Below are 20,329 nucleotides of genomic sequence, written 5' to 3' on the forward strand. Positions count from 1 at the left end.
CCAGAACAGGCAGCACGGTGGTACCAGGTACCATCTTTACAGCATCTGAAACACTTCAAGGTCCCCATGGGTCTCCAAGGAAAGCCAGGGGAAGGAGGCAGTGGAATGAGTGACCAGCCCCCATCTAGGTAGGCTAGCACCTCCATTGCTCTTTCCTGGTTAGATCTTCATTAAAAACAGGCCAAAATGTGTCTGGGTCTTAGGTGATGGCACCTTCTGGGGTGTGAAAACTTTGTGCTCGGACCACAGGAGAAAATAACAATGCTGCCATTTGCTGCTTGCACTACAAGACGGATTTGCCAAGAGCATGGGGGGTTAACATGGAAGAGCTGCAAGTAAACAATTGTGTAGTAAGTAAGAAATGTGTAACAATTTTTGAATTCACGACTTCTTGCTGATACCTGGTTATTCTAGCTGAATTCTAGCTGGTACCATGGATGTCATGAGCCCCAAACCCCTTCCTTGTAGCCAAGGAGGGATTCTCAGTCTTCTGTCGTATTGCTATCCTATGAGGGCAACACAGATACCAACCCCAAAATCGGTGTCCAGCCATGTTGGAGAAGCTACTACAGCTGGGTCCATATAAGCAAGTCACACAGCGCCCTGGGAAGGGAACCTGCAGAGGAAAACAGCCAGTGCAGAGACCCATGCAGCCACACATCTGGGTGGTTTTACCACAGCCCAGCTGTAACTCGGTCTTGCGGGTCGCACGCGCGTTGATGGTTGGAGGGATCTGAGTAAGTTTTTCCTGGCAGGAAATTGGATTGCATGCTCCAGGGACTGTGCTGCGCTGGGAGCCATAGTAAGGGGGGCAACCACAAAATTATTTTAAAAATGTGCTTGGGATCCAAAATAAACTACCAGGCTGGAGATACTAGAGATAACAGGTGCCTTGCCCAGTGCCTTAATTCCCAGTGCCTTAATTGCCCAGTGCCTTATGGGTGAATGAACCCCACCCAGCTCAGTATCCTGACACTTTCTAGCTGGCAGAACTGGGGGGCCAGCTGCATCTTAAAAACAGAAGAAAACCACTGCTAGCTATCTGTCCTTCACCATATTTCTGTGTCTGTCTCTCTCTACAGGCAGCAACTGAACATTTATATTTTGCATATCAATATAATTTCACTTTTCTTTCACTTAAAATTTGTTTCAGTTTGAGGTGGCTGATGTCAGGCTGGCTGGCAAACTACCAGTATCTCATTCTCTAGAGAACAGCAGTCCCAGATGGGACTGTGCAAGGGGGTGCCACCAGCAGTAGACAAAGTCCATGTGGATGCAGAGCATCCTGCTCCAAGCTGTGAGGGCTGGTTTGAAGCAGAAAAAGGCAACTGGGAACTGGAGTAATGCTGGCATAGCCTGGGACAGGGAACACCCAAATCTTGGCTGCCTCCAAAATTATAATCCTTCCCTTCCCTTCCCTTCCCTTCCCTTCCCTTCCCTTCCCTTTTTCTATGGACTACGTGTCACCTCATGTGAGAGCAGATATCCTTACAGGTGTTGGCTCAGCTATTAATTTGCAAACAAATATTATTCTGTTAATTATACATCTACCATGGGTTTTCCTAAAATACCAGATGCTGCTATGTGAACACCACAGTTATCTAGATAGGTTATCTCACACCCTGCCTCCTCCTCTTTCCCATTTGTCTCCATTGTGATGCTCCAAATGCCTGCGGATGCTGGCCATCCTTATGCCCATGGATGCTTGGGACAACACATTTCTGAGTTGCAAGGTAGAAAGGGAGCTACTGGGTGTAAGTCAGAAAAGAAATGATGCAACTCTCAGAAATTAATGATATAGTAGCAAGTCGGGCAAGAGTGTTTTGAAACAGGAATTAATGATTATTGCATACTAAGCTGGTTATGCATCCAGGTTGAGACGTACAGAGTGGGTGGGCTGCACTCAGCTGGGAGGAGCAGGGCACACAGCCAGCCCTGGACAATGTGTGTATTTGTGTGCCTGGTGGCAAGCAAATCCTACTCTTTAGAGAGCAGTGCAAATGGGAGCGGGGTCTGCCAGGTGGCAAACATCCAGAAAGGCACAAGGAGACAGCCCAGTGTGGCCACATCGTGCGTGGCCGTCAGCACACTGGAGCTGTCCACAGATGGAAGTGTGCAAACCACAGCCCTGGGCAGAGCTCAGGGAACACTGGCAAAGTCAGACCCCAGCTCCTCAGACTCCTCTGAGAAACTGAAAAATTGGGATGACAGTCCGGATCGGCCTCATCTTCTAAGGTCACACAAATCTGGAGGAAATGACAAGCCTGGATGTGGCTGAGCTGATCTTGGTGCAGAGCACACGGAAGGGCTGTAGAAAGACAAAGTGATTGACAGCTCATTAGTTCTGGAGCTAATTAGAGCCTGGATTATAATCTTCAGCATTTCTCTCTCTATAAACCTGTCTATGCAGTAGACAGAATACAATTCCAAAATGAGAAAGCACAAGGAATGCAAATACGTTCCCTTTTCCACCCCCAGCCTCCTTTGCTAGTCACTCTCCCTCGGCAGCCACAGGATAAGGTATCCTAGAGCAGGATGCCGATGAATGCCAATGTGGAATAGGGAGGGGGAATTTTTATGTAGCTGTTTCCTCAGTTCCATCATGCTACTACTCCCAAAAATGGAATTCCATGAAATGAAGACAAGAATGACTGGAAGGAAAGACAGAAAGAAAGCTTTTTCTTTCTCTCTTTTTTTTTTCTTTTTTTTTTATTTTTTTGGTTTGGTTTGGTTTGTTGGTTTGGTTTTTGTTGTTTTGTTTTTTTTCTCTACAGCATCCAGTCTGTATTTAACTAAGTTTCTTGCTTTTTTACAAAATCTTTTGTCTTTTTTCTCCCTTTCAAGGCAGGCTGAGGAAACAGCAACTTGGGACTCGTGCCCATGTCCTCCTCCCCTGCCTGGCCTTCCTCAGCTCAGCACACAGGTGGGCAAGGATGAGCTGCAGATCCATAGGGAGAGGGTATTTACTTGAGACTTCTAGCTTAAGCAATGAGCCTCTGTGCTACACACTGAATCACTGCTCTGTGTGATAAATTGGGCCAGTCTTTTAGCTTCACATGTCCTTTAGTTTTATTTTTATCTCATATGAGCCCAAATAAGAGAAGGCTGAGACATCTGTCTTGATCCAAGCAAAAAGAGATTTTTGCTCAGAATAGTTGATTTAATTCACACCAAGAAACAAACCTGCTTAGGCAAACCTGTAAATGTTTTTGAAGCCAGCTACTGTTAAGTTTTTCTGAGTTCCACCTTATTCCAGAAACAAAAAGACCATGCAGAAGCACCATGACTTGGGTGTGACATATTTTAGCATCTTCTGGGCAGCAGCTCTTGAGACCACGATGGGGTGTGTGTTTGTGTCAGAGATCGACAGGAAGGTGCTTTGTAAAGGTACAAGGCGCTTCCACGCTGCCATGATATAATGGGTTGTTAGTGACTTGTCAGTTCATGTTTTCAATTACTGTTATTACTATTATTTCTAAACTGTGGGAGTTTCTAAAATTGCTTTATATCAGGTAATAAGTATACTCTTTCTTCAGTTACACTAATTAGAGTTCTGAGTATGATTCTGCCACCTTGATGGCACCAAGAGCTGGGACTGGTTACCACATACACGAAGCACTTAGCTCTTTTCCATAAATAAATTACAACCTTAAAGTTTTAACTCTTGATGTCCCAAAGACCATCTTTCCTACCTCTGGCTTTTCCATGGCTCATTCCTGTTATTTGTTTCGAGTTTCTCTCCTATCAAATTATGTACCCCGCAGAAAAAGTGAATCATTTTGTCCAAAATAAAAGTGCAATCCCTAAACAATACCCATCCCCATGGCATATTGCTGTACAGCACATTTCTTTGAAGCTTCCTGAGTGAACAGCTCCCACATTATCTTCTCCTGGGTGGCTCTTGTGTTTCCTCCCAGTTGTGCATGCATTTCCCAGCCCTGGGAGGGGACACTGCTGACCATTGCCAGGCTACAGTCTGGAGCAGCCTGAAAATGCTGTGCACGTCCATCTAGCTGAAAACAAAGCTGGTGAGCAGAGGGTAGAACTGAGAAAAATCTTGCTTTTAAAAACTGCCTTAAAAAATATATCTGAGTCTGGCCTAAAAAGAAGCAAAGTAGCAAAGCAAGTCAGAGCAAAGAGATGGGGGGATTCAATAGTGTGGCACTACTGCATGCAAAAAGCTTCATGTAGGTTATTATACTAGAAAAAATATTTTCCTGAAAATGTTATGGTATTCCACAGGACAGAGCTCCAAAGGGGCATTGCAAAGGAAGAACAAACCAAAGAAAGAAAAAAAAAATCCATGCCATATGAAAACTTGTAAGATGGTCCACAAGGACTTGCATTAAAGTGGGGAAAAGGGACTAGGTTAGCTAATAGAAATGGCTGAAATTTTTTTTAAACCTTGTTTAGGAGACTGTGTATGCATTTTATGGTCTACCTCCTGTCTGCAGAACATAATTTTCTCAGAGAAAATCCAAATCTGCCCTTTTAATGATTGGAAGTCAAGCAGAGCCCAGAAACTGTGGCATAACCAGCTCTTTTTAATCAGGTAAACTGTTTTGCTCCTCACTAGACTATGCTTGCACATCATTCACTTCCCTGACTACCTTCTCACCCAGAAAGCTGCTGCTCTCCTATTTCTAGATGAAGCATCTCAGCACATTTTCTTACAGTATGAACTGTAAGAAAGGAGCTGCTGGTGGATCTTCATAGTGATGCTCACTTCACACCTTAGGTTTGCCAGCAACCAAGTGCCTTCACCTTCCAGGCCCATCACAAAGCCTCTCTTTTTCTCATCACTGAGAGAGAGGGTTTTTTTTGTGTAATAGCTTAAATTGCTCAGATAGTAAACACATCCTCCATGGAACCAGCGGCGTTGGGAGAGATGAAATGGCTCTCTGGGAGCTCAGGACAGAACCAGCCCTGCTGATGGCTGCCTGCCTGGGTTGGCACACAGGACACCTCACTCCAGCCGGGATCCAACTGCTGTGAACTGGTACGTGGCTTTACTAAAGATGCAGAAAGAGCCAAAAGGACTCTTCCTTTAAACATGCTAAGGGCAGAACATGGTGGGTTTATTTCAAGGAAAAAATATACAAATTCTCAGTTTTCTAGGATATTTCCTTGATATCTAGCAGGTCTATTTGTAGCAAGTGTTTCCATCCACACATTTTGAGACAGCTCCCCAACCTAACCTATCAATGGTCCACTTACTGCATACAATCAACACATCCTTCTTTCTGAGGTAACTGGATGTATTAATAAAGCAAACAACAATCAAATCATAAAAATGAGCTCAAAATTCTGCTCCTGGCTTGGTTTCTGCTAGGGGCCACATTGTAGATGTTATGAAATCAGACACTTTTCCTTGGTTTTTGACATGCTGAGAGCACATCTTGGAGTGCCAGAAATGCCAAAGAAGCTGTGTAAGTCTTCCTTGAAGGCTGCATCCCAAAATAAACCCCGTCTTCAGGAGAACAGTACCAACCCATTACACACTGCTGTTGAGGAAGATTTTAGGTCATTACGATTCTATGAGTAATATGTTTGAAAATGCAATTTTAAAGTTTTTCAATCATTCATGAAAACTCTTTTGATGCAGAGTAAAGCTTGATAATGTCTGTGGTTGTGCCTTGACTGATGAAAGATCTGAATGGAAACTTGTACAGTAGGTAATATTTATTCTGGCAGTGTGTCAGTAGGCAATGTCTACTGCTTTTATTGCTTTGTGGAATAAAAGTTTTGAATTTTCCTCAGTACTGAACCATTTATTGTCTTGAAATTGGCAGCAGTAACACCCAGCTGGATGCCGGTATGTTTTGTGTTTGTGAGCAGACTGATCCATGGGAAACATTCTAGCAGACAAATCAACTTCGTTATGAATTAAAAAAAAATCTTTACTTGGGTATGAGACATTTGAGCCTGAGGGAGCTATTATTTTGGAAAAGGCCCATAAAAGGACTTTTTAAGACAGGGACTTTGTGATTCTTCATGATATTCTTAGACTGCCTTTAGTTATGCCTTGCTTTGCATAACACAGTGGATTTTTATAAAACAATAACTTCTATGTAAATGGTACTGGGGTCCAAAACTCTAAGATGAAAGTCAGAACAGTGCTCAGTGCCTGGCCAAACCAGTGAGATGCTTAAATTGTTCTTCTTCTGCCTGTCCCCAGGACAGGAATTGCCATTTCCTATCTGTATCTCTACTGCATAGCACTGAGAAAATCCTTCTTATGAGCAGAGAGATGTAGAACATTTACCCAGAAACAAATGACTGCTCTGTACCAAAACTAAGCATAGTATGAAGAGATAGCTCTGTGTGCTTAGAGCTAGTCCTATCAACTCTCACAGCCTTGTGAATGTCATGGGATCTGCTGTTTTCTCAATTCCCCAGCTGATGGTAATCAAGGAACCACATGATAACCTTGACTTCATTAAGACAATGAAAAAAATCACATGTAAATAACTCACTTCATGATTGCTAAGTAAATATTAAGCCAGTCTTAAATCCTGAAGGTAAACAAAATCACCCTGGTAATTCTGACCCTTTATTCACTCTTCATGGGTTATCATTCCCAATGTTTCTTAGCTGCTTCTTAGACATGACTGCACAAAAAATTGATTCTTCATGAATATCCTGTAAAAGTTTTGCACTCACCCCCAGTTGGCAACCTTTATGATTAATTTTTTTTTCTACTTTGCTGGTCCAAAAGCGTGTGCTGACAATCAGCAATGTGCATTGGATAGTCTCACAATTTACACATGATTTGTTCTCTCTGTAGCTTTAACGAAGGTCTCGTGTGCTCTTCTTCTCTGAAAATGTTTTATGCCCCTGCTATTACACATGTGCTTTTTGGAAGTAGTTTCCATTCTCACAGACATCCCACGTGATTTTGGGGAAGTCGCCCTAACAGCTCCTCCACTCTTTCTGTATAAAATGCAGGTAATTGTATGTCCCTTCCTGATCTATTTTGGACAGGTTGTTTCTTAGTACAGGTATGTTATATAAAGTCAGGCTTTATAACTCATCTCTGTTTACTTTCTGTGTCCCTTGGAGCAGGGACAGAGATTCAGCCTCCCCCACTGCCAGGCTAGGCCAGAGGAGATGTGACAAAGGGAGGAAGCAGACGTGGCTTGTCCCCACAGCTGTGCACAGGCTGAGCGCCAGCGATTGCAGCCTGGACACTCACAGGTGAGCAGCCTTGCACTGGCTTAGATAAAACACTGACTGAGAACAGCTTAAGGCTGTTAATGCTGCTCTGAGCTGGGGCTGGCATGATAATCATAACCATTCAGGGGCATTTTTAAGTTACACACAAAAAAAAAAATCAGGTTCAGTCAAACCTGTGTCAAAGAATTTGCTCTGGGCAGGACTCTTGCCAGTGATTGGGATGATACCATTTGCTCTCTTGTAGCACAGCTTTCAGAGATGGGCAAGCAGATTCTTGTCTCGTGACTGTCTCTGGACTATGGTAAGCTTCAAAGACAAAGTTTCCTTATTCTTGCCTTGAATTCATTTAGCTTTAGGATGCTGCTTAACCATAGCTTTAACCATGTTTCAGAGTTTGAATGCTTGATATTTGCAGGAAGAAACGTGAAAAAGAAAGAAAAACATAATTGTTTCCGATCATCAAATATTTTGGGTGAGTCATTCGCCTGCATCGCCAGATAAATGCAACAGGACATCCTGTGACCGTTGGGCAGTTTCTTTAACTTCTCCCTTTTTTTCCCTACAACATAAATAGTGAAGTAGGAAAGAAAGTGGCAGTAGAGTCCTGTCTAGGCATTCCTCTTTGCTTGGATTCCCTCCCACATCAGGAGAGAGAAGTCAGCCACCTCGGGGGTTACTGCCTGCCCCGGAGCTGGGATATACAGATGGATTGTGGTCTGCTCCTGGCCAGCAGCAGGTAATTCAAAGACAAAGCCTCCTGACTGAGTTTAGAGAAGCTGATGTTATTTTCCTGAGTTTTTTGCCTTGTGGAGGAGTTTCTTCACTGGAGCTCTTCTATGAAAGACCTGGAAGGGCATTTCTATACTGCCAGTCCTTTCTCTCACCCAAATTCAAGACCAATCATCCTCAGCTAAATTTTTAGGTCTTGCATGATTTCACTCATTTATTTTGGATGCCAGTAAAGGGATACAGATGACCAGAATACCAGTAAAAGTGATGTAACTGAAGTCAAACAAATGCTGCTCCCAACAAAAGAAATCAATAAATCAGAACACCATAATTCTGGTCATAGAGCTGGCATATTCAAAGAGACAGAAAGAAATCTGAATAACTGGAAAAATAAAAATACTTCTTTCTACTCTATATGCAAGTACAAACAGAACTTTGAACCTTTGAGCTATAAAAAAGCCAATCTGACCTTATGCAAAGTCCTTGGAAAAAAAAAGATCTGATCCAAGGAAGATAAACAGCTAGTTGGAAACCTTAGAGTAAGCCTGAGAGACAGTTTGCAGACGTGTGAGTTTACATATATAATCACCAAAAATTAAACAGACAGCTTTATGTTGACTGTTCAAGTGAGAGGGAATTCATGGAGAGAGAACAAATCAATAAAGCACAACTTTCAGTAGTTCTTGGCAGAATTTTGGAGGCATGACTTCACATGAAATAACTGGAATCTGAGATTTATCTCCCTCCTCAAAATCCCTTTTCCAAAATTGTCAGTACTATGACACTTAAAAGTTGATGAAACTGGGATTGTCATGTATTAAAAAGGGTTTTATCTCATTTTAAATGGTCTTTTATTATATATTCCCTTTATATCATGTCAGGAAATGTTCTACTTTTCTTATACAGTACCTAGCACAGTGGTCTTCTGTTGTGGCCATGGTTTCAATTAACTCCACTAATAATTACCAGGAACAAAGCTATCAATAAATAAGTCTCATGACTTCATGATTTGACATGAAATGAAGAAATATCAATGTCTAACTGCTATCATGTATGTTTGATTTTGGCACTGTTCTTCCCCTCTCTCCCATATACACAGAGCTTCAGCAGGCAGAACAATAAAGATAAAGCTCCTGGTTTCATTTGTTACTTAATCACCACTATCTTCAGGGTGAGAAGTTCCCCATAGTTCTTTTACACACCTCAAATCTGGACTTCTCCCACTCCCTCATTCTTTGAGTGTTTTCCTGACTGGTCACAGGTATGCTGGCAGCAGGCATTCTGTTCTTTGTATTGGCAAACTTTTTTTCCCCCTTTTTTAAATCACTGATTATTTTTCTCTTCCAGTTCCATCTATTTCACAACAGTTTTTGTCAACAAAACACCTTCTACTCCCTATCTGCTTTTCACATCAGGTTCATGCCTTAAGTCTAGACTGGAAGTCCTTAGGGCAGGGACTGTCTCTAGGTTAACATTTATATATGTTTACTTATCCTCAAAAAGCCCCAGCTTCAAACCTCAAAGTCCAATTACAGTAACTAATATTGGTGTGGGTGAAAAATTTTTAGCCTAATAATTCCAGGAACCACTCTAAACACTACTTTCTAGCCTTAACCAAAAGTTGAAGGTCACTATCTGTTTCTTCCTGGCCCTCCTAACACCTGAGCTCTTCTTTCATCCAGCTTCAGGCTCTGCAGCTTCTCTTGAGACTGTTCAATATTTGCTGTATTGAGCCTTTTCTTTTTCTCTCTTTTATTTACAATAGCCTTCCTGAATAATTTGGGCTTTCCCAGCTTTTCTTCAAATATTACCTGAACCATATCTTCCTCTTCTAATTATTCTCACACTATTGTTCTCTAAAGCCTTTGATTTAGCTGGCTTAGTAAAACATGCTATGAAAAAAATGCCACAGGAAAAAAAGTGTTCCTTTGTCCCAGATGTTATTTGTATTTCTGTAATAGCTGGGAACTCTATATATAGTTTACCCACTAACCTGCTTTCAGTGTTTGTTGTTGGTGATTGTGGTATCACTTTTCTATTACGTTCTTATCACCTAGTCTGGTGTAATTACTGTAATCCTTTACTGCTCTTTGTACTTCAGAGCACACCTAATTCTCCACTTTAAAGTTGTACTTGTTTCCTTTATCTTTGATGACTGACACAGTTGAACCAGTTCACAAGAACAGACTTTTCTGAGTAGTTAGTTGCAAAATTTTTTGTTTAAATTATCTGGGGAAATAAACAGTGGAACCGGGAAGGTTAGGTTTTTACATTTCTCTTTGCCATTTTGCTTATTTATTCTTCTAAAGCCTGCTTCAATGTAACCCACTACTGGATAATGTCAAAAAGCAGAACACAAAGCATGTGTAGCAGCATGGTGACATATTTGTTTTTGTATGAGGAGTAGGTAATTCTCCACCTACTGCCTCTATCTAGCCTGCCTTGTCTGGCCAAAATGCATCTCTGTCAGAGAACTGGTGGATGGCTCACATGGAGGTCACACTGCCCCTTTCCTTTAGTGCGGCACAAACATCCTCAAGGTTCATGGTCTTGTTTGCAGGCAATGCAAGAGAATGATAAAGGAGCAAAGGAAGCTGCCCTTCCATGGCTTGGCTTTGCCCGAGTCTCTTGGGGATGGAAGTCTGAGTGATGGAGCCTGCAGCTGCAGAGCAGGGGTGTCCCAGGAGGTGACAGGGCCTCCCAGAAGCTGTGGCCTGTGCCTGGGGCCGCCTAAGGTTCTGGCAAATGCTGCATGACCACTCTGCACAGGAGTTTGGTCCCGGCTGGTGCACTCAGCCTCAGAGTGCTGCAGACAGCTGCTGTCAGAGGCAGGTGCACAGTGCACAGAGTGGTGGTCCTGGGCAGGTGCTTCCTGACCACCCTGGAGCTGAGCTGAGGCATAGCCTTGCCTTCACCTGCCCAATCAGCCGAACAAGAACCATCAGACTCTCCTACAGACATCTTTGTGCCTTGCAAACATCTGCCTCTGCCTCTCTCTGCCTTCACATCCTGCCACAGCCCAGTGTGGCAAACACACTCCCTCTCTGTGAATTCACACATACAGGTAGCATGAGCAGCCCTCAAACCACAGCCAAAATGAAAAGAGTGGATTTATTTCATGACCTCGCTAACGAGGCCTGGCCACAGGGACACAGGGACACAGGGTCCCTTTGGCTAAGTTCATCCTAGCTGGCAGCAGGGACGGGGGCTCGCTGCCTGCCTCACCACGATAAAAGACATCCGCACGTGCCTGACAGGAATTCTCCTCAAAACAGGCACAACAGCAGTAGCCATAAGATGAACAACAGTAGCCGTAAGAAACAGTGTTTTCCCACATCAACATTTCTAGTATGCCCAGCTTCAAGGTCACTTTGAGCAAATCTATTCCCTCCTCATCAATCTTCCTGTTTTAACCCTTTCCTCCCAAGAGCCTCACAAGCGCAACACCCAGGAAGGCAGTCCTGGAATACTGAGTGAAGCTCACCCCCATTGGTAAGGGGGCTGTTGTTCCCCCCAGGCCTCCTCACATTCACACACTCCCCATTTGAAGGTCCAAAATGTTTTGGGATCTCCTTGTCAGTTCCCTCCTGGCACATGCCATGAAGTGTGGCTGTTGAGTGGAGAAGCCCTCTAAACTACCAAGTTCTTCCTTCCTCTTTCTGTTTCATGCAACCTGGCAGTTTCTTTGACAAGCGGGAATCCCATGGGACTCCTTCACAGAGATTTTCACTGCTTCTCTTTTTAAAGAAGTAGCCCATGCTGGTTCCTGTTTATCTTCATTTGAAGTCTCCATTGTGCAGATAAGGGGGAAGCCATGAGATCAAAAAGTAAATGGGCTGCTTAGTCTTTGAAGACTTTATCTGCTGTGCCTGAGGGATCTGTCATTTCAATGACATTTCTAAGTGCCAAAATTAAATATTTTCATCACAGAGTCAATTAGGTTGGAAAAGACTTCTGAGATCATCAAGTCCAATCTTCTCATCCAAAGCAGTTTGAATTCTGGGCCTATTCTTTCAGGAAACACCAGCATGCAAGGTTTCTTTATGTGCTTACAATTACTGAGCAGCCTTAACTTTGCTCTGCATGCCATAAAAGCAAGTTAATACTGCTGTTGGTAATCAAAATCAGTCTCTTGCCAAAACTGCTATTCATAACTCTCCTTTCAAGAAACAACATACTACGGACTGCACTGACCATGCAGTTCTCAGATATTTGCAACTTGGGATTTTTGCTTATTTGCAATTACAGTATTTATGATCATTATACAATTATAATTGTATTATTGCAATTATTGTAATTTTGTCCTTTTTTTCATACACTTTGCCTCATACTTGGGACAGATGTGTCCTAATATAGCTGTTGTTTTTGTGGTTTTTTATCATGATTTTGCTATTCTTGTAATTACATTTTATTGGATGTTAAGAACTATATTTGTAAATCTGGCTCTAAAATATCAAGCAGGGAAATAGCTGCACACAGTGGAAGTGCTGTCCTATACAGACATTGGATACAGGGGTACAATTTCAATGGGTGGACTCAATCTCATGGGCACCAAGTTGGCTGTGACTCTTCCAGCAGATTTCTTGGTCAATAGATTTCTTCTAGCCACTATCTGCACATCAGCAAAGAGCTAAAGCAACTTCTTCCTGTTCAAAGACAGCCAGGCATGGGAGAGCATGATGAAAAATTGCAGAGTGGAACATGTGCACATGAATAAAAAGCGTGGTCCCACTATGGGGCCAGAGCTGCTGATGGCTGACCAGGTAAGGAAAAAGGCTTGACCAGGCTAGATTGAAGAGAAGCTTATTTGAGAAGAAAGCTTTAAGGAAACAGAGATTAACAGAACAAAAGCATTTAATGTTCAACTTCCCACTCAAATCAGGGATTCAATACTGAATCAGGTTGCTGAGGTTCTTGCCTAGGATTTCTGAGTGTCTCCATGGATGGAGATCCTACAGGATCTCTGGGCACTTTTTGGTTTAACTACCCTCATGAAGAAAACACTTTTCATTAGATCCATCTGGAATTTTTACAGCTGTAACTTTGGCCATTGCATCTTATAATTTCATTCTGCACATCCAAAAATCTGGCACCTTCTTCCCTACAACACATCTTCAAGTAGCTGAAAACTAAAATTAGACCTTCATCCAGCCATTTCTTCTCCCTGATGAACACAGGTGTCAGCTTTTCCTCATGCATAATTGTGATGTAGTTCTCTAACCATCTTTGTGGCCCTCTGCTGAACCATCTCCAGTCTGCAAATTGATCACTGATGAGGAAAGGGTGAAAGATGGTAGGGTAGGAGAAAAAGTAGAATAAATAGAACAAAGAGAGAAACCTCCAAAAAGCAAAGTCAAGAGCAATTAGGATACCATGTGCTAAAGAAAAGAGAGGGTAGGAAGGTGAAAAAATAGCATGAGAAAAGTGGCCACATAGTTCCAGCTGTGCTCTGTAGTAGCTCTTTTACTAGATTACTAGAGCATCTCAATACTTTTTTTTTCAAAAAGCTTTCATCTGAGAGAGCTGTTGTTCCACTGATTCATTATAAAGGTTAGTGTTGATGTGGATTTCTCTCAGAAGTGGCTTACTAGATGTCTAATTAATTTTGCAGTAGTGTGCATAAATTATGGAGAGAGTGAAGTACGAGGTTATTCACATAAGATAGCTGCCCAGAAAAGTGAGTGATACTGGTTTTTGCACTAGACTTGTTCTCTCACAAACACTCATGCCCAAGACAAACAACCCTTAGACAGAGATGTAGGAGTGGAAGATAGTGATTCCCAGGTCCAGATTCCTTTATTTTTTTTATCACAGAAGGCATGTCCATGAACTTGCTGCGCAGCCACAATTCCCATTTATTGTGAGGAACCCTCATCTTCTGGAAGCCACTTGCAGAAGAGTCACATGACAGTTTTTGCTCAAAATGGGCTGTAGCTGTCACTAATAGAAATGTCTTCTACTGCTTTGGGACTACTGTGAACCTTTCCTCTGATCATGAGCTTGACAGATCAACTGGCTGCTGCTTAATGACCCTGTTACTGTAGCTGGCAGACATTGATTTGACACATCAGGGCAGGCAGGTTCTTTGGAGTCTGGGTAATGTCAGTCCCTGACAATGCACTACATTCATGCAGAGACGATGGCAAAGCAGAGCAATATTTGAGTAATGTCACCCAGCAGTGGGAAAACAGCCCCCATGATTTAAAATGTGTGCACATTGGCCTTTTTAGAGGAAATATTTAGTGTTTTACTCAGTCAATGAGATATTTTATATTTTCAGCAATATCTGCAATTTATTAATCACCTACCTCTGCCATGGGTATTTTTTCAACTTAAAAAAATCTTCTAGACTAATCTATTTGATTAAGTATTTGATTAAGTAGATGTCAGTAGTTTTCCAAAACTGTGACCTGTATTGAAATAATAATGTTATCAATAAGGGATGGAATTTCACCAAGGGCAAGTCCTGCCTGACCACCTTGTGACCTTTTAAGACAGAGTGACTACATCAGTGGACAAGGGAAGGATTACAGATGTCATTTACCTGGACTACTGTAAAGCCTTTGGCATGATCCCCCACAACATCCTTGTCTCTAATTTGGAGAGAGATGGATTTGATTAGCTGGATAAGAAATCAAAGGGACAGTTGCATCCAGAGGGTAGTGCTCAATGGCTCAGAGTGTCAATGGACATCAGTGACAAGTGAGATCTGTTCTGGGACCAGTGTTATTTAATATCTTCATTAATGACATAGAAAAAGGGATTGAGTGCACCCTCAGCAAATCTGCAGATGACACTGAGCTGAGAGGTGCGGTTGCCACACCTGAAGGATGGGATGCCATCCAGAGGGACCTGGACAATCTCAAGAAGTATGGGAATCTCAATTTAATGAGGTTTAATAAGATCAAGTGCTGGTGCTGCACCTCGCTCAGGGCAGCTCCCTGCCTCGACACAGGCTGGCAATGAACAGATCAAGAGCAGCTCTGCAAGAAGGACTTGGGGGTGTTGATGGATGAGAGGCTGGACATGACCCAGCAATGGCACTCACAGCCCAGCAAGCCAAACGTATCCTGGGCTGCATCCAAAGCACTCTGGCCAGCAGGGACAGGTGGGAATTCTGCCCCTCTACTCCATTCTGATGAGACCCCCACCTGCAGTGCTGCATCCAGCTCTGGGGTCCCCAGCACAGGAAGGACATGGACCTGTTGGAGCAAGTCCAGAGGAAGGACCAAGATGATTAGAGGGATGGAACACCTCTCCTATGAGGAAAGGCTACAACAATTGAGTTTATTTAGCCTGGAAAAGAAAAGGCTTGGGGGTGACAGAATTGTGAACAGAGCCTGCAAGAAAGATGGAGAGGAGATGAAGGATCTTTTTGCAAGAGCAAAAAGTGACAAGGACAAGGGGGAATGACCAAACTGAAAGAGAGCATGTTTAGCGTAGACATTAGGAAGAAGTTCTTTCTGTAGGGGTGTCGAGGCACTGGAACAGGTTGCATATGCGGGAGCCCCATCCCTGGAAGTCCTGCCCCAGGCTGAATGGAGCTCTAAGCAACCTGTTCTAGTGAAAAGCATCCCTGCCCATGCCAGGGGCTTGAAAGTAGATGATCTTTAAGGTCTTTTTCAATCCCAACCATTTTGTGATTCTATGATTCTCTGAATCCAACTGAGCCCTTTTGGTGACAATATCCAAGGCGCTGGGAGTCCCTTAGTAGCTACACATCTTCTGGATGGTTCTGATACCCTCCAGCTACCCTTGTAGCTCCCTATTTAGTAGCCTTCCTGGGAGGTGAAAAACTTGGAAAACATATATTGTCTTTTATATTTTTCAAGCCCAAATAATGTAGTTTTTCCTGTTTACTTTCACCATCTTTGTTTAGCACAAGTGTAAAACTGGAAAAACTCTTTCTATGATAATTCTGTAGAAATTTAAATTAAATTAGAATCTACTGTGTATCATATTTTAGTTAAGAACATTGAAGATTGGGTTAATTCAGTTTATCTCTGGGCCTGCACAGTCCATAAGACCACTCGCAGCTGCACCTGAAGAAATTCTGTTATAGTCAAGCAAATAGCAAATTAGCCATAATTATCATTAAGCAATTTGCATGGCTAATGCCATGTATGCTTCTCTGTTGGTTTGGGGACTATACAGTCCAGGTCTGTGCTTCTTTTTGTGAGTGAGCTTGACTTACCTCTGAGTACCAGGAAGCTAAAATTTAACCCTTTATGGGCAAGAGGGCTGCCTTAGCAGCAGCAGTGTGTACACATGCATGGAAATTAATTTCAGGTTGCACTAATGACCTCGTGTTAGTAGTATGAATGGTTCAACTTGTTAATGGAAATTGTTTAATAAAATTTAATGTTACAGCATGGACCACAGAAAAAATGTTGCCAACATGATGGTTAATTTACTTCATACAGATGAAAATTAATTTAAATAATCTGGCATTTCTTAACAGGCATGCCATGTACAACAGCTCAGTCTGAAGTTGTTTTTGACATTTGAGTTGTGTTTATAGTGCCACCCGTGCCTCCAAGGCTATGGTCCAACACAACAGTAAACCTCACTTTAAATACTACTGGACCAACATTTCAGCATCTGTCTAATACAAAATACTGGTCTGATACATACAGCGTAATGTTTTGATGGTTTAAATTTAGATCAGTGAACTTTAAGCTGGCTTTAAATGAAGATGGTTATAGGTAAAAATTCAGTGCCTCTTTCACAGCTAGCACCATTCCAAGAGTCTGCCCAAATGCCCTGCTGTCTCTGCCCTCTTCTAGGATAACCATCCTTTGATATCAGCTGCAAGCTTGCAGTCTTATTTGTGTTGGTCTTCTCTAAAGGACACTCATCAGTCAGATTTCTTTGTCATGGATCTTACTTTAGATTTCTGCCTTGCCTCACATCTTCTCACCAAATCTTTTCCTTAACCCTTTCCTTTGCCTCGGCATTCTCACTGTCTGCTAATACAGCACCATCACTGACCCACAGCCAAGCCATAAATTTTAGCAAGCCTTAAATACAGCTGGTGTTCCTCAGAAACCACCCCTTAGCCTGTGCTGCACGGAAGCTGCCAACAGCTGAGCTGATCCAGTCAGAGCAGAAGCTGCTGGTCTCAGCTTTCGAACAGTCGTCATAAAGTTTCATGGCTTGTTTAGATAAGGAAAGAAGAAGGATTACTTGTATTCACCTGCTAAACCAATTCAGATGACTGTGGCCAAAAACAGAACAGCAAGAACCGGGTATGCATGGTAGCCAGTAAGCTCAACACTCCTGTGGCAGCACATGGGTGGACACAATAAAGAGGTGGTTGTGATACTAAATAGAGTATCCCAGGACATCCAAAGAGTGGATCCAGGTGACAAAGCTCACATGTACTAGCATAGACTCAGAATCGATTGATAACAACCATAGAGAGTATCAGCAATTCCTACTTCCTCAGAATTTCCTGCTACCTCAGACTTAGCTTTCCTGACTGCTTCATATCTTATCCTAAACACTTCCACACCAGATAACTTACCCAAGGCTCAGCAGCTGCTAAGGAACAACTCCTACCAGAGCAGCCAGTGCCAGCAGGAGACACTGTATGAGGTACTTGCTACAACCTGATTCAGGACAAGCACTCTGGTAGTGCCCATCCTCCACACTCCATGCGTGTGGAAATAGAGCCTGTGTCCAGTTTTGTTCAAGATATGATTTCCTTTCTGCCTTTGCTTTTCAATTACTTTCTATTTTTGTTTCTAGCCAAGACCGTTCTTTGGGGGCTCTCACAGAAGGGCTGGATGACATCAGAGATGTCCAGGGTTGAAATTCCAAATATTCCAAAGTCTGGGGCAAAGAGCTGCAGAGCTGAAACGGATGGGATGGCACAGCTGGGATTCCAAAGCCACTAGGGCCTGCCTCCAAGAGCAGGATACAAAGAGCTTCATGGGGAAACAAGAACTGGGAACAGGAAAGTCAGAGAAAAGATGATTTACTGCTCATGTCCGACATATGCGTGATTTCAAGTTACAGCAAACAGCTGTCAACCACTCAACAGAAAGCAATTAGTCAGGTTGTCCCTGACAACGTGACCCTCACAAATTTCACAGGAAATGATCAAGCTGCAGCTGGTAGAGGGACTGGCTGTAGTTCCACTTGTTACACTCCTACCCTGCCACCATCTGCTCTTTTGGCTCTCTGAGTTTTTTTGAAGGACACAGCCTGCAGACAGGAGCCTGGTTTGGAAGGGCAGTTCAGAAGCCCTCCAGCAGCCTTTTAGACATGCTGCACAGCCATTTGGAAACACCACCCTGAGGTGGTAAAGCCAGAGGTCCTAGCAACAGCTAAGTTGCTGCTAAGTGCAAGAACAGGTGAGCAGGCTCATTCAGGATGAGGGTTATTCAGCAACTCCAGTACTCCAAATGGGCTCAGCAGCAGGGCTGTGCTTGGCATGGCTGCACAGCATCAGACAGGCAGGAGATATGAAAGATGTGAGCAGCATATGTCCTGCTAGACCAGCCAGCCCCAGCTGACAGCTCCTGTCAACATTCTTGATGGTGGAAAATTGTGTCAGGTCAGGAGACAAGGAATGACGAGACCACCTTCCAATGTGTTGGAAGGCCATGCTACCTGTAAGGACAACTATGAAGTTGTCCTTACAGGCAGCATGGCCTTCCAAGACATTCTCCATGTCCACAGAGAGTGCAGGCTGAGAACTTGAACTTTATGGATTGCAGGTGTCACCTCCTAATTCACATGGGTAGCTGTCACCTTCCCAAGCCCAAGTTGATGGGGCCAACCAGAAAAAATTTAGGTTTCTGGGTTTCATATAATCAAGGCAACCTTCTTCTTGATGCTCAGAGTTGCTCCAGTGATAACTACTTTCTGTCCCAGATAAGAGCTGCTTCTCACAAACCCTGTGCAAGAAGGGGAGGGGTTTGATAACTTCAATTGGTACCAATTTTTTTCTCAGTGGTACCAGCTGTGACTTCATTAACTCAGCTTCCAGAGGTTACCTGATGCTCTGTGCTGTACCTGATGCAGAAGAAAATGAAAGCTGCATGTGGTCCATGGATGCTTCATACAGCTGTGATCAGCGATGGGATTATCTGCCCACTGCTACTGCAGCTGTTCAAGGGCAACCTGAGCACTGCACTGCCCTTGCATGGCAGCAATGCGAACAATGGTCCAGTGTCCTTCCACGAGGAAATTTTCTGTAGCAAGGAGCTGATCCTGGAAAAGGAAAGGTACTCTTCAACAACAGCCCACTGTGGAAAATACCTCCAGACACACCAAGTTGCTTCTTAACTAGCAATCTGTGGTGCAGGACCTGCAAGACACAGCCTGAATGCCTATCCAGGCTGGCAATAGGAGGAGCAATGCCCCGAATACAAGACAGAAAACAAGCAAGCAAACAAAAATATCACCACTGTGTAATCTTGCTAATTTGAAATGATCACACACATCTGCTCCTGGATTAGCTCAAATCTGTTTTTTCAGGTAATTCAATATTAGTGATCACAGAACTGTGTACTAAATTAAGCATAAATTAAACACATTCTTTATTAGTGTGGGCGGTCTCTTCAGAACAATATGTGCAAACGGCCACAAATCTTTAAAAGAGGAAGATTCCTGGAATCACTTGTCAGCTCAAACTTCTCATTGCCTACCTGAATGAACTGTGCAGAACCCATCAGTCCAGCTGCTTTTCTTGGCTCTGTAAGAGGATATTCATGAGAACCACAACAACCTTTTATTTGAGCTGTCATTTCTACAGAAAGACAATTGGGATATTCTGTAGAGTGCACATAGGCCATTTTCAGTCTCCATCAGGATACTCAGGATGCTGTCCCACCAACACAACCTAGCTCAATGCAGATGGTTCTCAAATTGCCTTCCAGTGTTGGACCTGCTTTGATTCACTGATTAGCAATTTTTCCACTCACAGCCACAAGTGAACAGGAACAAGTAGAAACATAATGGGAAATATTTCTATGTATAAAAACACATAATGGCAAGTGACTAAAATATTTAAAATCAGTAAAGATGCAGAAGAAGCAGCTTTTACTAACTTTCAGAATTAGAGGATCTCAAGTTGAGTATTTTTTCCTATCTGCTGTATTATTATGAGTTGTTCACAGAAACTGGAAGTAACAAAATTAAATAAAAAATGCTGAATTGAGGATTTATGGCCAGAAAATATCAGTGTAATAAAATACAAGTGGCTGTGCTTTATGCAGACAACTGCCTACAGGAAAGATGCCAGCTTTCCCAGCTTTAGCCTAGTTAGTATGTGAACTGTTAGTCTGAACAACAGGACAAATGCATGTTGAGTCAATATACAATTTTACAAAGATCTGTGTATTATTCCCCAAAGTGTTTTAATATTTTCCAAAACTTTAGTCACAAAATTAGTCAAGATTGTAAATTATTGTGT

At 42.8% G+C, this 20,329-nt stretch overlaps 1 long non-coding RNA gene across 1 annotated transcript; it reads left to right on the top strand.

Moving 5' to 3' along the window:
* Positions 1-7,068: 7,068 nt before the first annotated feature.
* LOC119697386 lies at positions 7,069-20,329 on the top strand. Its single transcript, XR_005255835.1, has 5 exons — positions 7,069-7,197; positions 7,426-7,477; positions 7,592-7,648; positions 7,751-7,912; positions 18,866-20,329. It is a non-coding gene; the product is annotated as an uncharacterized LOC119697386 (long non-coding RNA).

This window comes from Motacilla alba, chromosome 2 (assembly GCF_015832195.1).
Source record: "Motacilla alba alba isolate MOTALB_02 chromosome 2, Motacilla_alba_V1.0_pri, whole genome shotgun sequence".
NCBI classification, from domain to species: Eukaryota; Metazoa; Chordata; class Aves; order Passeriformes; family Motacillidae; genus Motacilla; species Motacilla alba.